At 36.6% G+C, this 16,172-nt stretch overlaps 1 protein-coding gene across 3 annotated transcripts in view; it reads left to right on the top strand.

Moving 5' to 3' along the window:
* The first annotated feature begins 4,495 nt into the window (after positions 1 to 4,495).
* The window catches only part of LOC149829968 (acyl-CoA synthetase family protein), a 142,369-nt gene continuing 130,692 nt past the window's right edge, over positions 4,496 to 16,172 (top strand). For 2 of the 3 annotated variants that reach the window (XM_090016196.1, XM_090016202.1), the window contains exon 1: positions 4,496 to 4,662. The gene's annotated coding sequence lies outside the window, so the exon portion shown is untranslated. Of the gene's footprint in view, positions 4,837 to 16,172 lie in introns of all 3 variants that reach the window. The other variant, XM_090016200.1, reaches the window with a different exon arrangement.

Below are 16,172 nucleotides of genomic sequence, written 5' to 3'. Positions count from 1 at the left end.
ATCATTGTTGTAGCCAAAGGAACATGATGAACGTGTTTTCTATGCTGGGAGACGACATGATGGGGGACATGAGGGATGCATGGGTTCCCAACATTTCTACGTTCCTTATTCTCAATCTCCAAATTTTGACGCTTGGGTTCTCAATATTTTTTGAAATAGTTGGGGTCATACTGTCGTTTTTTTATAATCATATGCTATGGCATGAACACCTCTTTGGTTCCAACTATCCAATTGTTCCTTAAAGCGATCATGCCAATTCACGTTCCTGGCTCCACCACTTTTCATCTTCCTTCTCACTTCCATAGGCTGTTTTGGGGTAGACTGCCCCAAGCTAGCTCATAAGAGAACTCGACTACCAAGCTGCATCTTAGCTTCATAATTGCTAAACAGTCAAATATCGCAGGTAGAGAGTCTTCCAGCCTGAGCAACAATCTTTTGGTCCTCGTCCTCCTCATCTCTATACGGTCTCCACACAACTTGTACATTGGAAATTATGGTTTAGGTATAGACATAATTATTTATTCTAATGAATGCTAAATATTAAAATGATTTATAATAACAAGTGCTAAATATATTACAACAACTATTACTAATGAGAGCCTTGTATTAAAATGATTTACACTAATGAATTCTACATATTACAACGATTTACAATAATGAATGTTAAATGCTAAAAAGACAATGCTTTGCACTAACGAAGAAATAATCCTGCAACGATCATTACTTAAGAAAGCTAACAATTACAACGATTTACACGCGATAACGATTTGTACTAAGGAATATAAAATCCTGCAACGATCATTACTTAAGAATGCTAACAATTAAAACAATTTACACTAATGAAAGTTAAATGCTAAAGCGATAACGATTTGTACTAAGGAATATAAAATCCTGCAACGATCATTACTTAAGAATGTTAAACATTAGAATGATTTGTACTAACGAAGTGAAAATCTTGTAGTAATGATTACTTAAGAATGCTAAACATTTCAACAATTTATACTAATGAATGATACATGCTAAAATGATTATAAACGATTTTAAACCATTTACCTCATTTAATTACAGACCATTTAAAATGAACTTAGCATTATCTTGCTTTATATTTATTCTAACCCACTGGCCGATCTTTGGAAAATCACAAATAGCAGGGCTACACTCAGAACACAAGGCGACACTATGCTCCCATAACCAGGCCTACAAAATCATATATATTAGTAAGACTATAACCTTCAACTATCTTAGTCTACAACTAGAAAATATGTAATAAACAATTACTTAGATAAATGGCCAAAACCCTGCGACGGTTTTTGTACCGTTACTCGCATGGTAAAGTTGATTGTACAAGTGTGCGAGCATAGCAGCACTCCATGCATAGTTGTTGACTTTATCTAAGTCTTCTAAGAATTACAGCCACAGGTAACTTATTTTTGAATAAGACAAATCAGAAAATAAAATAAGTCCAAAAAAATAAAGAAGGAAGCCGTACAACTCTTGGTCAGCTCTTTCAGATGCACATGTAGCGGACCAACCTTTCCATTTATTAAGGAAAAAATAAACTTTCATCGATGTGGTATTGCTTCCACCAGAAATACATTGCCTTCATTCCTCCATTAACATTCCTAGAAGGGCCATGCACGTGTCCCTTGCGGTATAGTTTGAATCCCGTAATAAGATAACACTTCCATGGCACTTAAGGCTCGTAATTTGTGTCACATCTTCTAGGGTCATGGTGATCTTAAAATAATCAAACTGAAATGTATTCATCTTATTATTTCACTTATTTACCAGGTGGGTCATGATGTTTCAGCATGTTTCAAAAGAATGCTGGTCCGGAAGGTCGCCGAAGTGCATATTTCATAATCGATCTTTCTGATATTCACTCAACTCTCCATACCATGACAGAACTACAGGCCACTGACACCGCCCTCTAAGCTTTTCACCTAGTTCTTTAGTTCTCTTGTGACCTCCCTATAACACAAAATAACATATTATTCATATCAAATCAAAATTAGTTTCATTTGTACTTCTACACGTCGTTGTACACAATAATCGTTATAAATAATGATCGTTACACACTCACTATACATAGCAATCGCTATCACAGTAATCGCTATACATAATCATACCTAACAATAAATCATTCACAGTAATCACTATCATAGTAATCGCTATACATAATAATCACAATAAATCGTTCACAATAATCGCTATACATAGTAATAACTATCACAGTAATCACTATACATAGTAATCGCTATCACATTAATCGATATACTTAGTAATAACTATCACAGTAAATCATGATAGACAATATCGATTTATGTACCTTAGCCACACTTTTCTCCTCTTCATCCCCTCCCTCCATCCTCTGCCTTTCTTTCTCCTTCATTCGCTCCTTCGGCTCCCTACTCTGCTTTTTAATTTCTTCATTCTTTTCCATTTCCTTCTCTTTCTCCTGTTTTTTCCTTTCCCTTTCTTTCTCTTCCAACTCTTGTTTTTTCCTTTCCCTTCCATCTCTTCCTCCCCTTGCTTCTTCTTTTTCCTTTCCTTATCTTTCTCGTCCTCCCCCTTCCTTTGTCTTTCCTTCTCTTCCTCGACCTCCTTCTCCTTCCTTTGCCTTTCATTCTCTTCCCCGTCCTCCTCCTGCTCCTTCCTTCGCCTTTCCTTCTATTCCTCATACTAATGTTTCTTTCTTTGCTTTTTCTCTTCCATCTTCATCATTTGCTTTTTCTTTTCTTCTTCATTTTTTTCCTTTAATTGCCTTTTCTTCTCTTCCTCCGCCTCCTTATTCTCTCTTTGCCTTTCATTCTCCTCCTCCACCTTCCTTTGCCTTTGCTTTTCATTGTCCTCCTTCTTCTTCCTTTAACTTTCTCTCTCCTCTTTCTTCTTCATTTGTCTTTGCTTTTCGCTCTCCTCCTCTTGATTCTTTTGTCTTTCCCTCTCATCCTCCTCCTTCTTCATTTGCCTTTTCTTCCTTTGCTTTTCATTCTCCTTCTTCCTTTGCTTTTCCTTCTCTTCATCATCCTTCTTCTTCTTCATCTTTAGTTCTTCCTCATGCTTTCTTTGTTCTTCAGCCTCAATATCTGATGAATAATCCTCTACATAATACAATTCCAACGCTTTGTCCCTTTCTTTATCATTCTCAATCTTCATTATATTTTGGTACCATTCATAACGCTCATATAAATGAGAATGACAGATCATTTCATTAAGTCTCATGAAATAGAACGATAGAGGATTTCATGTCTGACGAGCTTTACACATTGCTAACCTGCACAACACATAAATTTAACCGCATCATTATATGTTACAACCGCCTCCCCAAGTATATAATATTACAAATTATCCTATTCGTTAAACAATCAACAACATTATAAATCATCATAATATTTGACTTCATAAGTAAACATCAATGTAAGATTTAACAAACTTAAGTACAAATCGAAGTAACTTCATAAATACACATTGCTAATGCTTTAAATGTATAAATCGTTGCTTCAAACTTACAAAATGTTGTACAAATCACAACCTTCATAAGTAAGTACATATCGTTGTAACATTTGAGCTTTATGCACAAACATTGATTTACGATTTATCAAACTTAAGTACAAATTATGATAATTTTATTAAATCATTATTGCTTCAAATGTATCAATCATTTTTGCTTCATACGAACAAATCGTACTAACTATTTTTCCACGCCCAGAAGGTGGATATGTACAAATCGATTTGTTTCAGTATGAAAATAGGTGTTATTTAGCATGAATAGTAAAACTAGTTGTAAGATTTAACATTCAGATTTATAAATCGATTTGTTTGCATAACAAAACCTTACAAAACTCACCAAAACGATACGAGTTTTGGTAATCCGATAGTGAAGGAGAAATACCCAGAAGGTAGATGCAGCCGATGGTGGCAACGATGTTGCCACTGCGAAATTGTTGTCTCAAGGATGCTTTGACGATAACAGATGACGACAAAAGGTGCTCTGACGGTAGCAGATGAAGGCAAAGGTTGTTTGAAAGTAGCAACGACAAATGGTGCTCTGACGACAACAGACGATGACAAATGGTGCTTCGATGGAAGCAAACGACGACAAAGGAGGATCCGGTGACAGCAAACAACAACAAATGGTGCGTCATCAAAGAGAGGTCTTGTTACAGCAAATGATGCAAAAGTTTATTGCTTAGGGCGAAAATGAAACGTTTGGACTTTGAAGAGTTAACATCATTCTTGAACCAACATTTCACTTTTCTAGATAGAAGATCTCAAACCTTTCACTTATCAAGATGGAGGATATTTTTGTTCTTTTCTTTAATCATCATTTTTTTGACCGAAAAGTATACTTAAGTCTTTACAACTACTACGATGCTAAGTGATGCCGACAATACGAGCCCCCGCGAGCTTATATAGGTGGCGCTCATTCGGATCCGAAAACGCACTGTAGCAAATTGTGCATCTTCAGGAGGGGCATATAACCTGCTTCAGAGAAAGTTGAAACAACCTCGATTCACGACGACCGAAATGGTTGGGGACGCAAACTGATTCGATACGGGTCGCCGAGGCGGGTCGACCTCACTCTCTGCTCTCTCCCTCACCGAAACCCTAACCCTAACGTTACTCGGCACAGGCATTACTCCTCGCGTCTCCACCGAATTGGTATTCTCTCTCTCTGAGCAAAAGAAGGGGGAACATGTTGCTTCTTCCATAAGTGGCATAGGGCAATCTCAACCCCCCGGGTGACCGTCGCCCATCTTATTCACCACCACCGATTCTGCACTACCACCATTGCCTTCCCGCTGCACGAAACCTCGCCACTGTTTGGTGGTTATTGTGCGTGGGTGTGTGCAACTGCATGTGTTGAAAGATGTTTTGCCTTTTTTTTGTCTCAATGATTGCTTAAATGCATTAGAATCTTCATTTGGTATGAGGTTTAGTTAAAGCATGTACGTTGTGATGTTTAATTTTCCTCCCAATTATCTTATGCACAATGAATTCGTTCTGAGCATCTTCTTCCCCTTATATATCACATTGCTGTTTGAAAACAATCCATTCTGTTGGCATCCCACTTGACTCGATCGTTTCCATCTTAACTTTTTCAAACACAGATGCTATAGTTGCTTGCGTTGAATTGCGTCTAAAGAAAGCTAATCCTCTCTTAACTATTTCACATGCCTTCGCACAATGAAGGGCTGGAAGAACGTAAAGGCTTTTACTGATGGGACATAGAAAAATATATTAGGGATATGGTTGCATGATTAGCAGCGATGTTCTTAGTCTAATTAGCTAATATTCTTGATGTGGCAATTGAGATTGAATACTATATGTAAATGATACTACAAACAATTTTACGAAGTATGAATTTTCAGTATTCTTTTCTTCCTTTGAGTACAAAACAAATGTTTGTCTATGTGTACAAATAAGAGAGGCCTATAAAAAAAAGCGAGGAAGAGATATATTATCCTGCTGTTTAGTTGTCTTATAAATAGTTTCATGCCATTTATACTTATTTTAAATAGTTAGTTTTGGTGTTTGGATCTTTAACTTTATTTTTTCAAATGAGTTTTTATAATTTTGATGAGAAATCACCCCTTTTTTCAAAAACAGAGAGGGGCCTTTTTTTCCATAACTACTTATTCTCTTACCACCATCACCAACATCATCATCATCATCACCACCACCACCACCACCACCACCACCACCACCACCACCACCACCACCACCGCCACAACTATCATAATCACCATCACAACCATCATCATCACCACTACCACAATCACTTCACCATTTCACCATCACCATCACCACTACCACCACCATTACCTCTTTCGTCATCACCACCTCTGTCATGCTTATCACCACCACCACCATTACCAACTCCACCACCACCCCACCACCACCACCACCATCAACACCACTACCACCACAACCTTTTCAACTCCAATTTTTCTGGTTACCAAATTATCAAAGCTAGATTTTTTTTTTTACGTATGTTAAGATGTGTTTCTTATGTGTATTACTAGTGTTGTAATCTCTTAATGTATATTGTATTATTTAAAGGAGCATTCTTGTCTATTGATATAATTCTATTGTAGGAGTCAAAGTAAGAGGGCCAAATTTGTCTTAATTGAGATAGGAAGTTACTAGTCGATTTGCCCCTTTTATAGAGTTGTACCACTATTTTTTCAGAGAGGTGGTTATGTGTTCGCCCCCGAACACAAATTCGTGTGTTCGGGTGTGTACGGAGGAATATCTTGGGACCCACGACAATTCATATGCCAATGTTACCCATGATGATTTTATAATAAACTAACATATAAAAAAGATAAATAACATATAAAAAAGATAGATATGCGTTTGACGGAAATGTCCTCCCGTAAATAGCTTTGCACATTCCCGCGAGTCCAGGTTTCCGCATTGGTTTTTAGCTTGTGTTACAACACATTGTCGCCTTCTTGTTCCTACCTTGTGTTACAAAACATTCCCGGGTTCGTTCCTTGTGGAGATAACTATAAATCGATTGACTCGTTCGATCATTGGTGGGCATCATAGGGGGATTTGTTGGCCATCTCTTTTTATAGTTTTCTCTTCTTCTTCGTTTTCGTTAGGCAGTATAGAAAAAAAGCAATGACGTATAAACATTCCAACAAGTGCCATTAAGGCGTCGTGAGTACCTTTCCATGTCATCATGCTATTGTTGAAGAACGTATGTCGTCGTGAGTGCCATTAAGGCGTTGTTTTGTTATTGCAGGTGGATGTTGGCTTTTCCACGGTTGGAAAATTGAAGATATTTGTAAGACGTTGGGGCCTGCTGACAAGAATGCTTGGTAACAGATGCGAGGAAGGGCCTCTACCCCATCCTATATCGTCTATTCACTCAGTATATGCAATGTAACACAAATCGCGGTTATAGTAACATACTACCGATTTGTGAGATATTGTTTTGTTTGTTAATATCGATTTGTAAGCTATTATGCTATTTTGCCGTATCGATTTGTAATATATTATGTGATATGTATATCGATTTGTAAGATATTATGTGTTTTCTAGTGTCGATTTGTAAGATATTTGTAGTATGATTTTAAAATGTGTGTATGCGGAATTTACATTGTTGCGCGCTTGCGGTGGTAATTTGCGTATTCAAATCGCTGCTCATTTAGTGATTTCTATTGAAATCGCTTCACAACGTCGTAAATATAATTAAATCGTTGTCACGTGAATCACTATCGTTAAAACACATATATGATAAATCATTTCTTTTATTTACATGGTAAATAACAACTCGATGCATAGTATAAGCAAATAACAAATCGCTGTTGCTTTTATATTGTGATTCATTTAATCGTTTCTTTGACTTGCTCATTATCCGTTGTTATATACATCTTGAATAAATCGTAGTAAACGTATGCGCTGGCTAACGCAAATTGATATCTTGCTTATGACAGTGGTGAGTTTATCATCTGGCTGCAGTGAAGATGATGTATCTTAATCATTGAAAAGTTATGGAGAAGTGAACATCTGTACTAATGACGCATGTGAAGAAGTGAACATGTGCACTAATGATGTACATGATAAGAAGAGTGCAAGCATTAGATTCACTCTTGACTTGAATGTTCCAGTAGAAGAAATGCAATTCGATAATGAGGTAGACGATCATGACAGTTCACTTTATAAAGGTGCAGACACTCAGAATGTACATGATAGTGCACTTGACTCTGTTTCCGTAGAAAGAATGCAGTTTAATAATGAGGAAGTTGCATACAAATTTTACAATGATTATGCCTTAAAACTTGACTTCAGTATTAGAAGGTATTCTTGGTCAAAAAATGCAAAGGGTGTCGTGGTGAGAAAGACATGTTTGTTCTAAGGAAGGTTGGAAGAAGTCAAGTGAAAATCCAAGGCTGTTCAGCGAGAATGGTGTTAGGAAGACTTTCAAATGGGAAATATGTAGTTTGTACTTCTCATGTAAATTGCATTACGTGCAACTTATTAATATCTAACTTGTGTAATTTTCAACATGCAGCAATACCCTACAGACGTGCACTACAACGTTGGAACCTTCAATCCTCCCGACCAGTTTGAGTGGAACGATGACATCAGTTTTACAAGTCTTTTGGTATGTAATCAATGTTGGGAGGATGTTTGCATTTCTTGTTAAGCTTAATGTAGTGTCTTATATTGCTCTGTGTCATGTTGACCCAGTTCAATTCAAAAGTGAGCAATGAAACACAGGAATCACTTGTGAATTCTATAACTACATAATTGTATTAACATGATGCAACATAATAAACCTACGTGATTTGTGAATTTTGTAATTTGATGTAACTTAATAAATCTCCGTGATAATTGACTTGTGTAATTGAAATCACACTGTAAAAATCATTGTAAATAGTGATTATTTCAAGATCGATCGTTGTAATATGTATCCTTCACATGTATAAATCGTTGTTTCATCTAGCCTACAGAGCTACAGTTTTGATACCAGTGGTAAATCGCCGTTGTTCAGTGCTTATACCATTAGTAAAAATCGTTGTCTCATGTAGGCTTCACATGTACAAATCGTTGTAGATACATAACACTTTTTTCCTTTCAGTGCGATTTTTATTTATGAATGCTAAACGTGTGATGACGATTTGTACAAGGAGTGCTAACTAATATAGCATTTACTGACTTCTCCCATTTGGTAAATCGCTATCGCTGACATTTTTGTGGTTGTAAACCACGCCGATGAGTTACATTTACTACTTGTGTATGATCACTGTTAAATTGTTGTAGTTTAATTTTTATACCATTAGTAAATCGCTTTTGTAGTTTCCTATCGCGATTTACTAATGGTATAAGAACACCGTCTATGTTATATAAATCGTTATACCATGTAGTGTCCTATGATGATTTACTTGTTATATAAATCATGGTTTTAAAACTCGTTGACTCGGCTCGGCTTGGCTCTCCAACGAGTCAACCCGGCAAGGCAAACTCGGCTTGCCCTGACTCGGGCCTGACTCGGGCCTGACTCGGGCGAGTTCTGGGATATTTGAAATTTGATTTTTTATTTGAGTTGAAACAAACATGGGACGAAGTACGGTTGTTACAGACAGAACATATGTTTTGTCTGTTGTGTTCTAAGGGTCTGTCCAATCTTGGACAAGCAATCAGACAGACCCTTAGGGTCTCTTGTGAGTGTGTCCTTGTGTTGGCTGATTTGGTGGACTGATGTGCTCATTGGATTTGTGGTATGTGTGCTCTTGGATCTTCCCTGTGTGTGTGTTAACTTCGTAACAGGTACTAGGTATCACTATCATAGCATAATCAACTATAATATTCATCATGTATTATCAGATGCATAAAATTAAGGAACTAAGTATATGTTGGAAACTGGTAATTGGCCTTGTGGTAGCCAGTAGCTAGAAGTCACTCAAGAGAGGATTTATATCGTTTCCATAAATCTCGACCAATAAGACAAATGTCAACAGAGCTTCACATAAGTTCTTGATTGCTTGACAATGCGCAGAACCATCAAAATACAAAATCCTCGCTAATTCATAAGAAACAAAATTAGGAGCCAGTGTTCATAGGGAAAAGAGTTTTAACTCTGTTTGGGAGTGAACAACCAGGATTTTATATGTTGCATCTCTTTCGAGAATTTTTGTCATGCCACTTAATTTCATATTTTCCAACTTACACCATAGTTATTCTTCAACTTACTCCATAGTCCTTTGTCTAAAAAAGAAATTTGAAGGCTATTTAGCAGGCTATCCTAGAGTTTTTTGCTACAACATTAGTTGCTTTTAATGACCTTTGTTCATTTGTCAATGATGTACATTTATATATGGTCACATGGACAACAAAAAGGACACATGGCATGCCATTATTGTTCAATTTTTCATTAAGAATACTGTATAAGGGGGCATGACACAAGGGTAACTAGTAAGTTGGGAATATTCCTGTGAGATAGTCTGGCAGAGATCAGCCTATGCATTTTTCAATGCTACTGCTCTCTATGAATGGTTTAACTAGAAAATGACAAACCCAGGAAGTAATACAAGCAAAAACCAAGCTAATTTAGTTGATGCCAATTGTTATCAGTTCAAAAGCAACCTAAGAAAGAGTCACATCTCTCTCCCAGTTTCAGTGATTACATGCCTTAACACAACCCAAGGATCTCTTGTTTACTGAAAAACATGGTTTGAGACAAATTATAAATTGTTTTTCTTTTAAAATCAAAAGTTAACAAAACCCGGTCCGAGTCACCGAGTTGACCCGCCGAGTCACGAGTCAATAAAGAACGAGTCGAGTCTCGAGTCACGGGTTTTAAAACCTTGATATAAATCGTTATACCATATAGTGTCCTATCGCAATTTATACAATGACGTCTATGTCAGCCACAACTTGATGAAAATCGCATTATATATGTTTGCAAATCGCGGTAAAAGTTAGCCTTTTAAACACAACTTACATGAGTACAATTAGAAGTACAATGTATAGAATTTGTATTTGAATTGAGATAGATGTACATATTTTGTATTTGATTAAACAAGAATGCACTCAACAATATGTATACATAGTCAATTACAAAATTTGTATTCAGTACAAATTCTATTTGAAATCTTTATACATCATATTATGCCTGGCGGGCTCGCGTCATTCGTTGTTCTGTAAATAAACTGTATTATAAGTATAAATCGTTGTCTCATCTAGCCTTCACATACATATACTGTATTTGAATTGTTGCACAAAAAATTATTCTGTAAATAAACTGTATTAAAAGTAAAAATCGTTGTCTCATCTAGCCTTCACATATAAAAATCGTTGTAAATACAAAACACTTTTTTTCTTCCAACATGTTATATAAATCGTTATACCATATAATGTCCTATAGCGATTTACACAATGACGTCTATGTCGAAGACAACGATTTGCCTTTGCTACAGATAACAATCTAACTTATTGACATGTATAGTAAAAGCGATTTATCATGTAGCCCATCAGCGCGATTTACAACCACATTAATTTACATAGTGTCCTATGTAAAAGGATGAAAAACATAGATCTTTCCATTCTAGAAGTATATATCAGCATTCCTCTTGATATCAACATTTATCAGTAGTTATCAACATTCCTCTTCAAATCAGGGTAATTGTTGAATTTTTATTTTAACCCAGAGAGATTTACATAATTTGTATACACAGTCTTACAAAATTTGTATACACAGTCTACAAAATCTGTTATAAATCTCTGTACATCATATTACTCCTGGGGTGCTCGCGTCATTCGTTGCCTTCTAGGTTTTTTTTCTCTTTCGCAATTAAAAACTCCAATTTTTTGCATAGTTTTGTACGGAATCCAGGTATATCATCCTGCAACAAAAGGGTAATCTGAGACCAATATAGAAATTGAGTCCCCAATAATATAAGATAATAAAACATGTTTAAGTGTAGAACATACAACGTCGAAATTAGGTTCTTGTCCATTGTATATTGCTTCAATATACTTCATTACAAATACACCATAATCGACATCATTATTTTGTAAAGGAGCATCGAGTGCGCAGTGAAACCTCCACTCGCTAATATCGACACCCAAGACGTCTTTGAGGAATCTCACCTGTGGTTAATGCAAAAGCAAGTAAATTTCGGGTCACCGTACAAGATACAATCCACTTATAAATAGAAACTTACTAAATGCATAATGTCACGTTCCATACCAGTGTTAAAGTCCAATGAGTTATCGCACCATAGTTGTTTTTGTAAATCCATCACGTATAAGACCCAATGCTTAGACGATCACCATAATATAGGAATCAATATCTGCAAATCGATGATAAAAATATCTTACAAATCGATATAGAAATTCCTAATGATAGCTTAGAAATTGATATTAAGAATCAACATACAAATCGATAGTAGAAATCGTGTTAGGATTGTTATGCCTCACAAACCTTGAACAACAAGTTTCTTCATTTACCTTTTCACTTGACCAAAAGTCTCTACAGTGATCATCGTTACCTCAGTATTGTAGTCCATCTTGAAATCCAGTGACGTATGGCAATCGGTGGATGAAACTCTGTTGAACGAAACAATGATAATAGTAAGGTTAAAACATGAAGCAACAAGAGTAAATAAAAAAGAAAATAAACATATAAGAGAACCAATATACCATGAAATAAGGGCTGATGACGCATCTAGTATTGATTATTGCGTTGTTTTGAATATACATGACGAAATTGTATATAGTCTGTTTGCAACAAATATGCACTTGTTAATATACATATCCATGGCATACGTAAATGTATAACTGATAGTAGTTTCATACGTACAAAATTACTGATAGTGTTTTTTTCTACAAATTCATCTCGCAGTCTATTCATGTTCTCTTGGAGCTCTTTGCTGAGTTTTCGGGCATCTTTTTTTGTGGATGTTCCACTGACATTAGCAGAATATTCAATGAATGATCTGTCGCATTATATTGCAATTCCTTTCTACAGTACTCAAAATAAATCAAATATATGATATAAAAGAGGCAAATTTTAAAGATACTCGTCATGAGGTTTATAAAATATATGCCTGATTCACCGTCGCTGATCGTGTAACTGTCGTCGTCTCCTTCCTTGCCATTGATACCCCATTTGCGATGGAGTAGGTTATATATTCGGCCCCCGAACACGTCGTTTATAAAGGAAATGTTGGTTCGTCTGTTATTTACTCACGAAGCAAAGCGAAGTAACACCCTCCTGAATTTGTGCGACGTGTCATTCATTTATAAAGGAAACGTCATTTCAAATCCCGCTCGTTTTAAAAAAGCGCACACAAAGTATATAATAAATAAATAAATTACATTGCGCTTAAATTAAAAAACGTCGTTTCATTTGCAAATCACTATAGAAAATAGAATATCGAGATAAGATCTTCATAATACAAATCATTTTTGCCTTATATCAGTCATTCTGTAAATCATTATATGACATACATTTCGAAAAAACATAGCTCATATAAGCAAATCGTTTTCGCATGAATTGATCCAAGCTAGTTGTGTAAATCGTGATAGAACATATCGTTCACATAGACAAAGCTCATAAAATCAAATCGCGATAAGACATATCATTTTCGCTTTATGTCGGTGGCTGTACAAATCGTGATAGAATACTTCTTCTATAAAAAACAAATTGCGATATGTTATAAAAAGAATTATATAATTATAGAATGTTACGTTACAACAAAGAATTATAATTGATTAGAAGCCAATCAGGATCTTTTATCAATCATTATGTGAATCACGATTGAAAAACAAAGCTCGTAAAAGCAAATCATAATTTCCACAATACACAACGCTAAACGCTTTTTCGATTTTTATTTATGAAGGCCGAACATTACAACGATTTGTTCAGTGACACTTGTGTGTTGCACTTATTAAAAAAAAATTATACAATTATAGAATGTTACATTATAAAAAAGAATTATAGAATTACAACAAATAATTATCGGGATACAAAAATCACATAATGTTTATTCAGTGGCACTTGACGACTCAGATGGACTATGACACACAAATCACCTCTTTCTTTTCCTTGGTGGACTCTCTTTCCTCGGTGGCCTCAATCTTATTAAAACCACTAGTAATCATCTCTACCAGTGTATCATATTGTGATCACATTTATCTCTCCAAATTTTGTACTTGCTTCTGGAACTCCTTATTCTCCCTATCGAACATCTCTAACCTTGTGGCTAGGGATGGCAGTGGACCGGGGTAAAGCGGGGCCCCGCCCTGCCTCACCCCATTTGGACCGTGGATGAAGGGTATGGGACGGGGATGGAGGCGGGGATGGACGTACACTTTTCCCCGCGCCGTCCCTGCCACGATCCCCGCCTCATCCCTGTCCCCACCACTTTTACCCGCAATAGCCCCGCCCCGCCTCATCCCCGTTTGAACCGGGGATGGAGGACGTGAAACAGGGATGGAGGCGGGGGTGAAGGTTCAAATCCATCCCCGTCGGGGATGGAGGCGGGGATGGAGGTTCTAATCTTGAGGCGGGGAGGGGGTGGAGACCTTGTCCCCTGCCCCGCCCCGCCCCACTGCCATCCTTACTTGTGGCGGAGACTACCTTCTTCTTTATGAGTTGTGTTGGCTCCTCACCGTGTATTGCAACTGAGGGAATCGTAGTTGTAGCCAGAGGGACATGATGAATGCTATTTCTATGTTGGGAGACAACTTGCTGGGGGATAGGAGGGACCTTACTTTCACGTTGCTTATTTTCAATCTCTATATTTCGACGCATGGGTTCTCAATATTTTTTGAAATAGTTGGGGTCATATTGTCGTTCTTTATAATCATATGCTATGGCACAAACACCTTTTTTGTTCCAGCTATCCAATTGTTTCCTGAAGCGTTCGTGTCAATTCACGTTCTTGACCCCACCACTATTCATCTTCCTTCTCACTACCACATGCTGCTTTGAGGTCGACTATCCCAAGCCAGCTTGTAAGAGAACTCGACTACCATGCTGCAACTCGGATTTAGATTTGCTAAACAGTCAAATATCACAGCCAGACAGTCTCGCAGCCTCAACAACAACCTCTTGGTCCTCGTCCTCCCCATCTCCATACGGTCTCCACACAACCTGTACATTGGAGATTGTGGTTTAGGTATAAACATAATTATTCATGCTAATGAATGCTAAATATTAAAGCGATTTATAATAACGAGTGTTAAATATATTACAACGATTGTTACTGATGAGTGCTTTGTATTAAAATGATTTACACTAATGAATGCTAAATATTACAACGATTTACAATAATGAATGCTAAATGCTAAAGTGATAATGCGAAGACAAAATCTTGCAATGATCATTACTTGAGAATGCTAAACATTACAACGATTTACACTAATGAAAGTTAAATGCTAAAGCGATAACGATTTGTACTAAGGAATACAAAATCCTGCAACGATCATTACTTAAGAATGTTAAACATTAGAATGATTTATACTAATGAATGCTAAATGCTAATGCGATAATGATTTGTACTGATGAAGACAAAATCCTGCAACGATGATTACTTAAGAATACTAAACATTTCAACGATTTATACTAATGAATGATAAATGCTAAAACGATTGTAAACGAATTTAAACCATTTATCTCATTTAATTACAGACCATCTAAAATGAACTTAACATTATTCTTCTTGATATTTATTGTAACCCACCGGCCGATCTTGGAAAAACCACAAATCGCAGAGCCACACTGAGGATACAAGGCGACAATATGCTCCCTACGTTCAGGCCTACAAAAACAATATATTAGTAAGACTATAACCTTAAACGATCTTAGTCTACAACTACTAAATATGTAATAAATAATTACCTAGACAAATGACCAAACTCTCCAACGGTTTTTGTACCCTTACTCGCACGGTAAAGTTGATTGTATAAGTGTGGGAGTATAGTAGCACCCCTATGCATAGTTGTCGACTTCATCTAAGTCTTCTAAGAACTGCAGCCACAGGTAACTTAACCTCGAACCAGAAAAATTCGAAAATAAAGTAAGTCTAAAAAAATAAAGAATGAAGTCGCACAACTCTTGGTCAGCTGTTTCAGATGCACATATAGCAGACCGACATTCCCATTTATTATGGAAGGAAGAAACTTTTATCGATGTGAAATTGCTTCCACCAGAAATACATTGACCCCAGTCCTCCATCGACATTCCTAGAAGGGCCGTGCACTTGTCCCTTGCGTTATAGTTTGAATCTTGTGCTAGGACAACACTTTCATGGCACTTAAGACCCGTAATCCACGCCATATCTTCTAGGGTCATTATGATCTCAAAACCATCAAACTGGAATGTGTTCGTCTTGTGATTCCACTTATTGACCAGGTGGGTCATAGTGTTTCAACACGTTTCAAAATAATGCTGGTTTAGAAGGCCGCCAAAGTGCATATTTTGTAATCGGTCTGTCTGATATTCACTCAGTTGTCCATACCATGACAGAACTATAGGCCACTCACACCGCCCTTTGAGCTTTTCACCTAGTGCTCTACTTCTCTTCTGACCTTCCTGTAATACAAAATAACATATTATTCGTATCAAATCACAATTAGTTTCATTTGTACTTCTACACGTCGCTGTACACAGTAATCGCTATATATAATAATCGTTGTACACTCGCTAT

This window comes from Nuphar pumila, chromosome 8 (assembly GCF_984573655.1).
Source record: "Nuphar pumila chromosome 8, dmNupPumi1.hap1.1, whole genome shotgun sequence".
Taxonomy (NCBI): Eukaryota; Viridiplantae; Streptophyta; class Magnoliopsida; order Nymphaeales; family Nymphaeaceae; genus Nuphar; species Nuphar pumila.
This window is presented reverse-complemented; position numbering and strand designations above follow the sequence as displayed.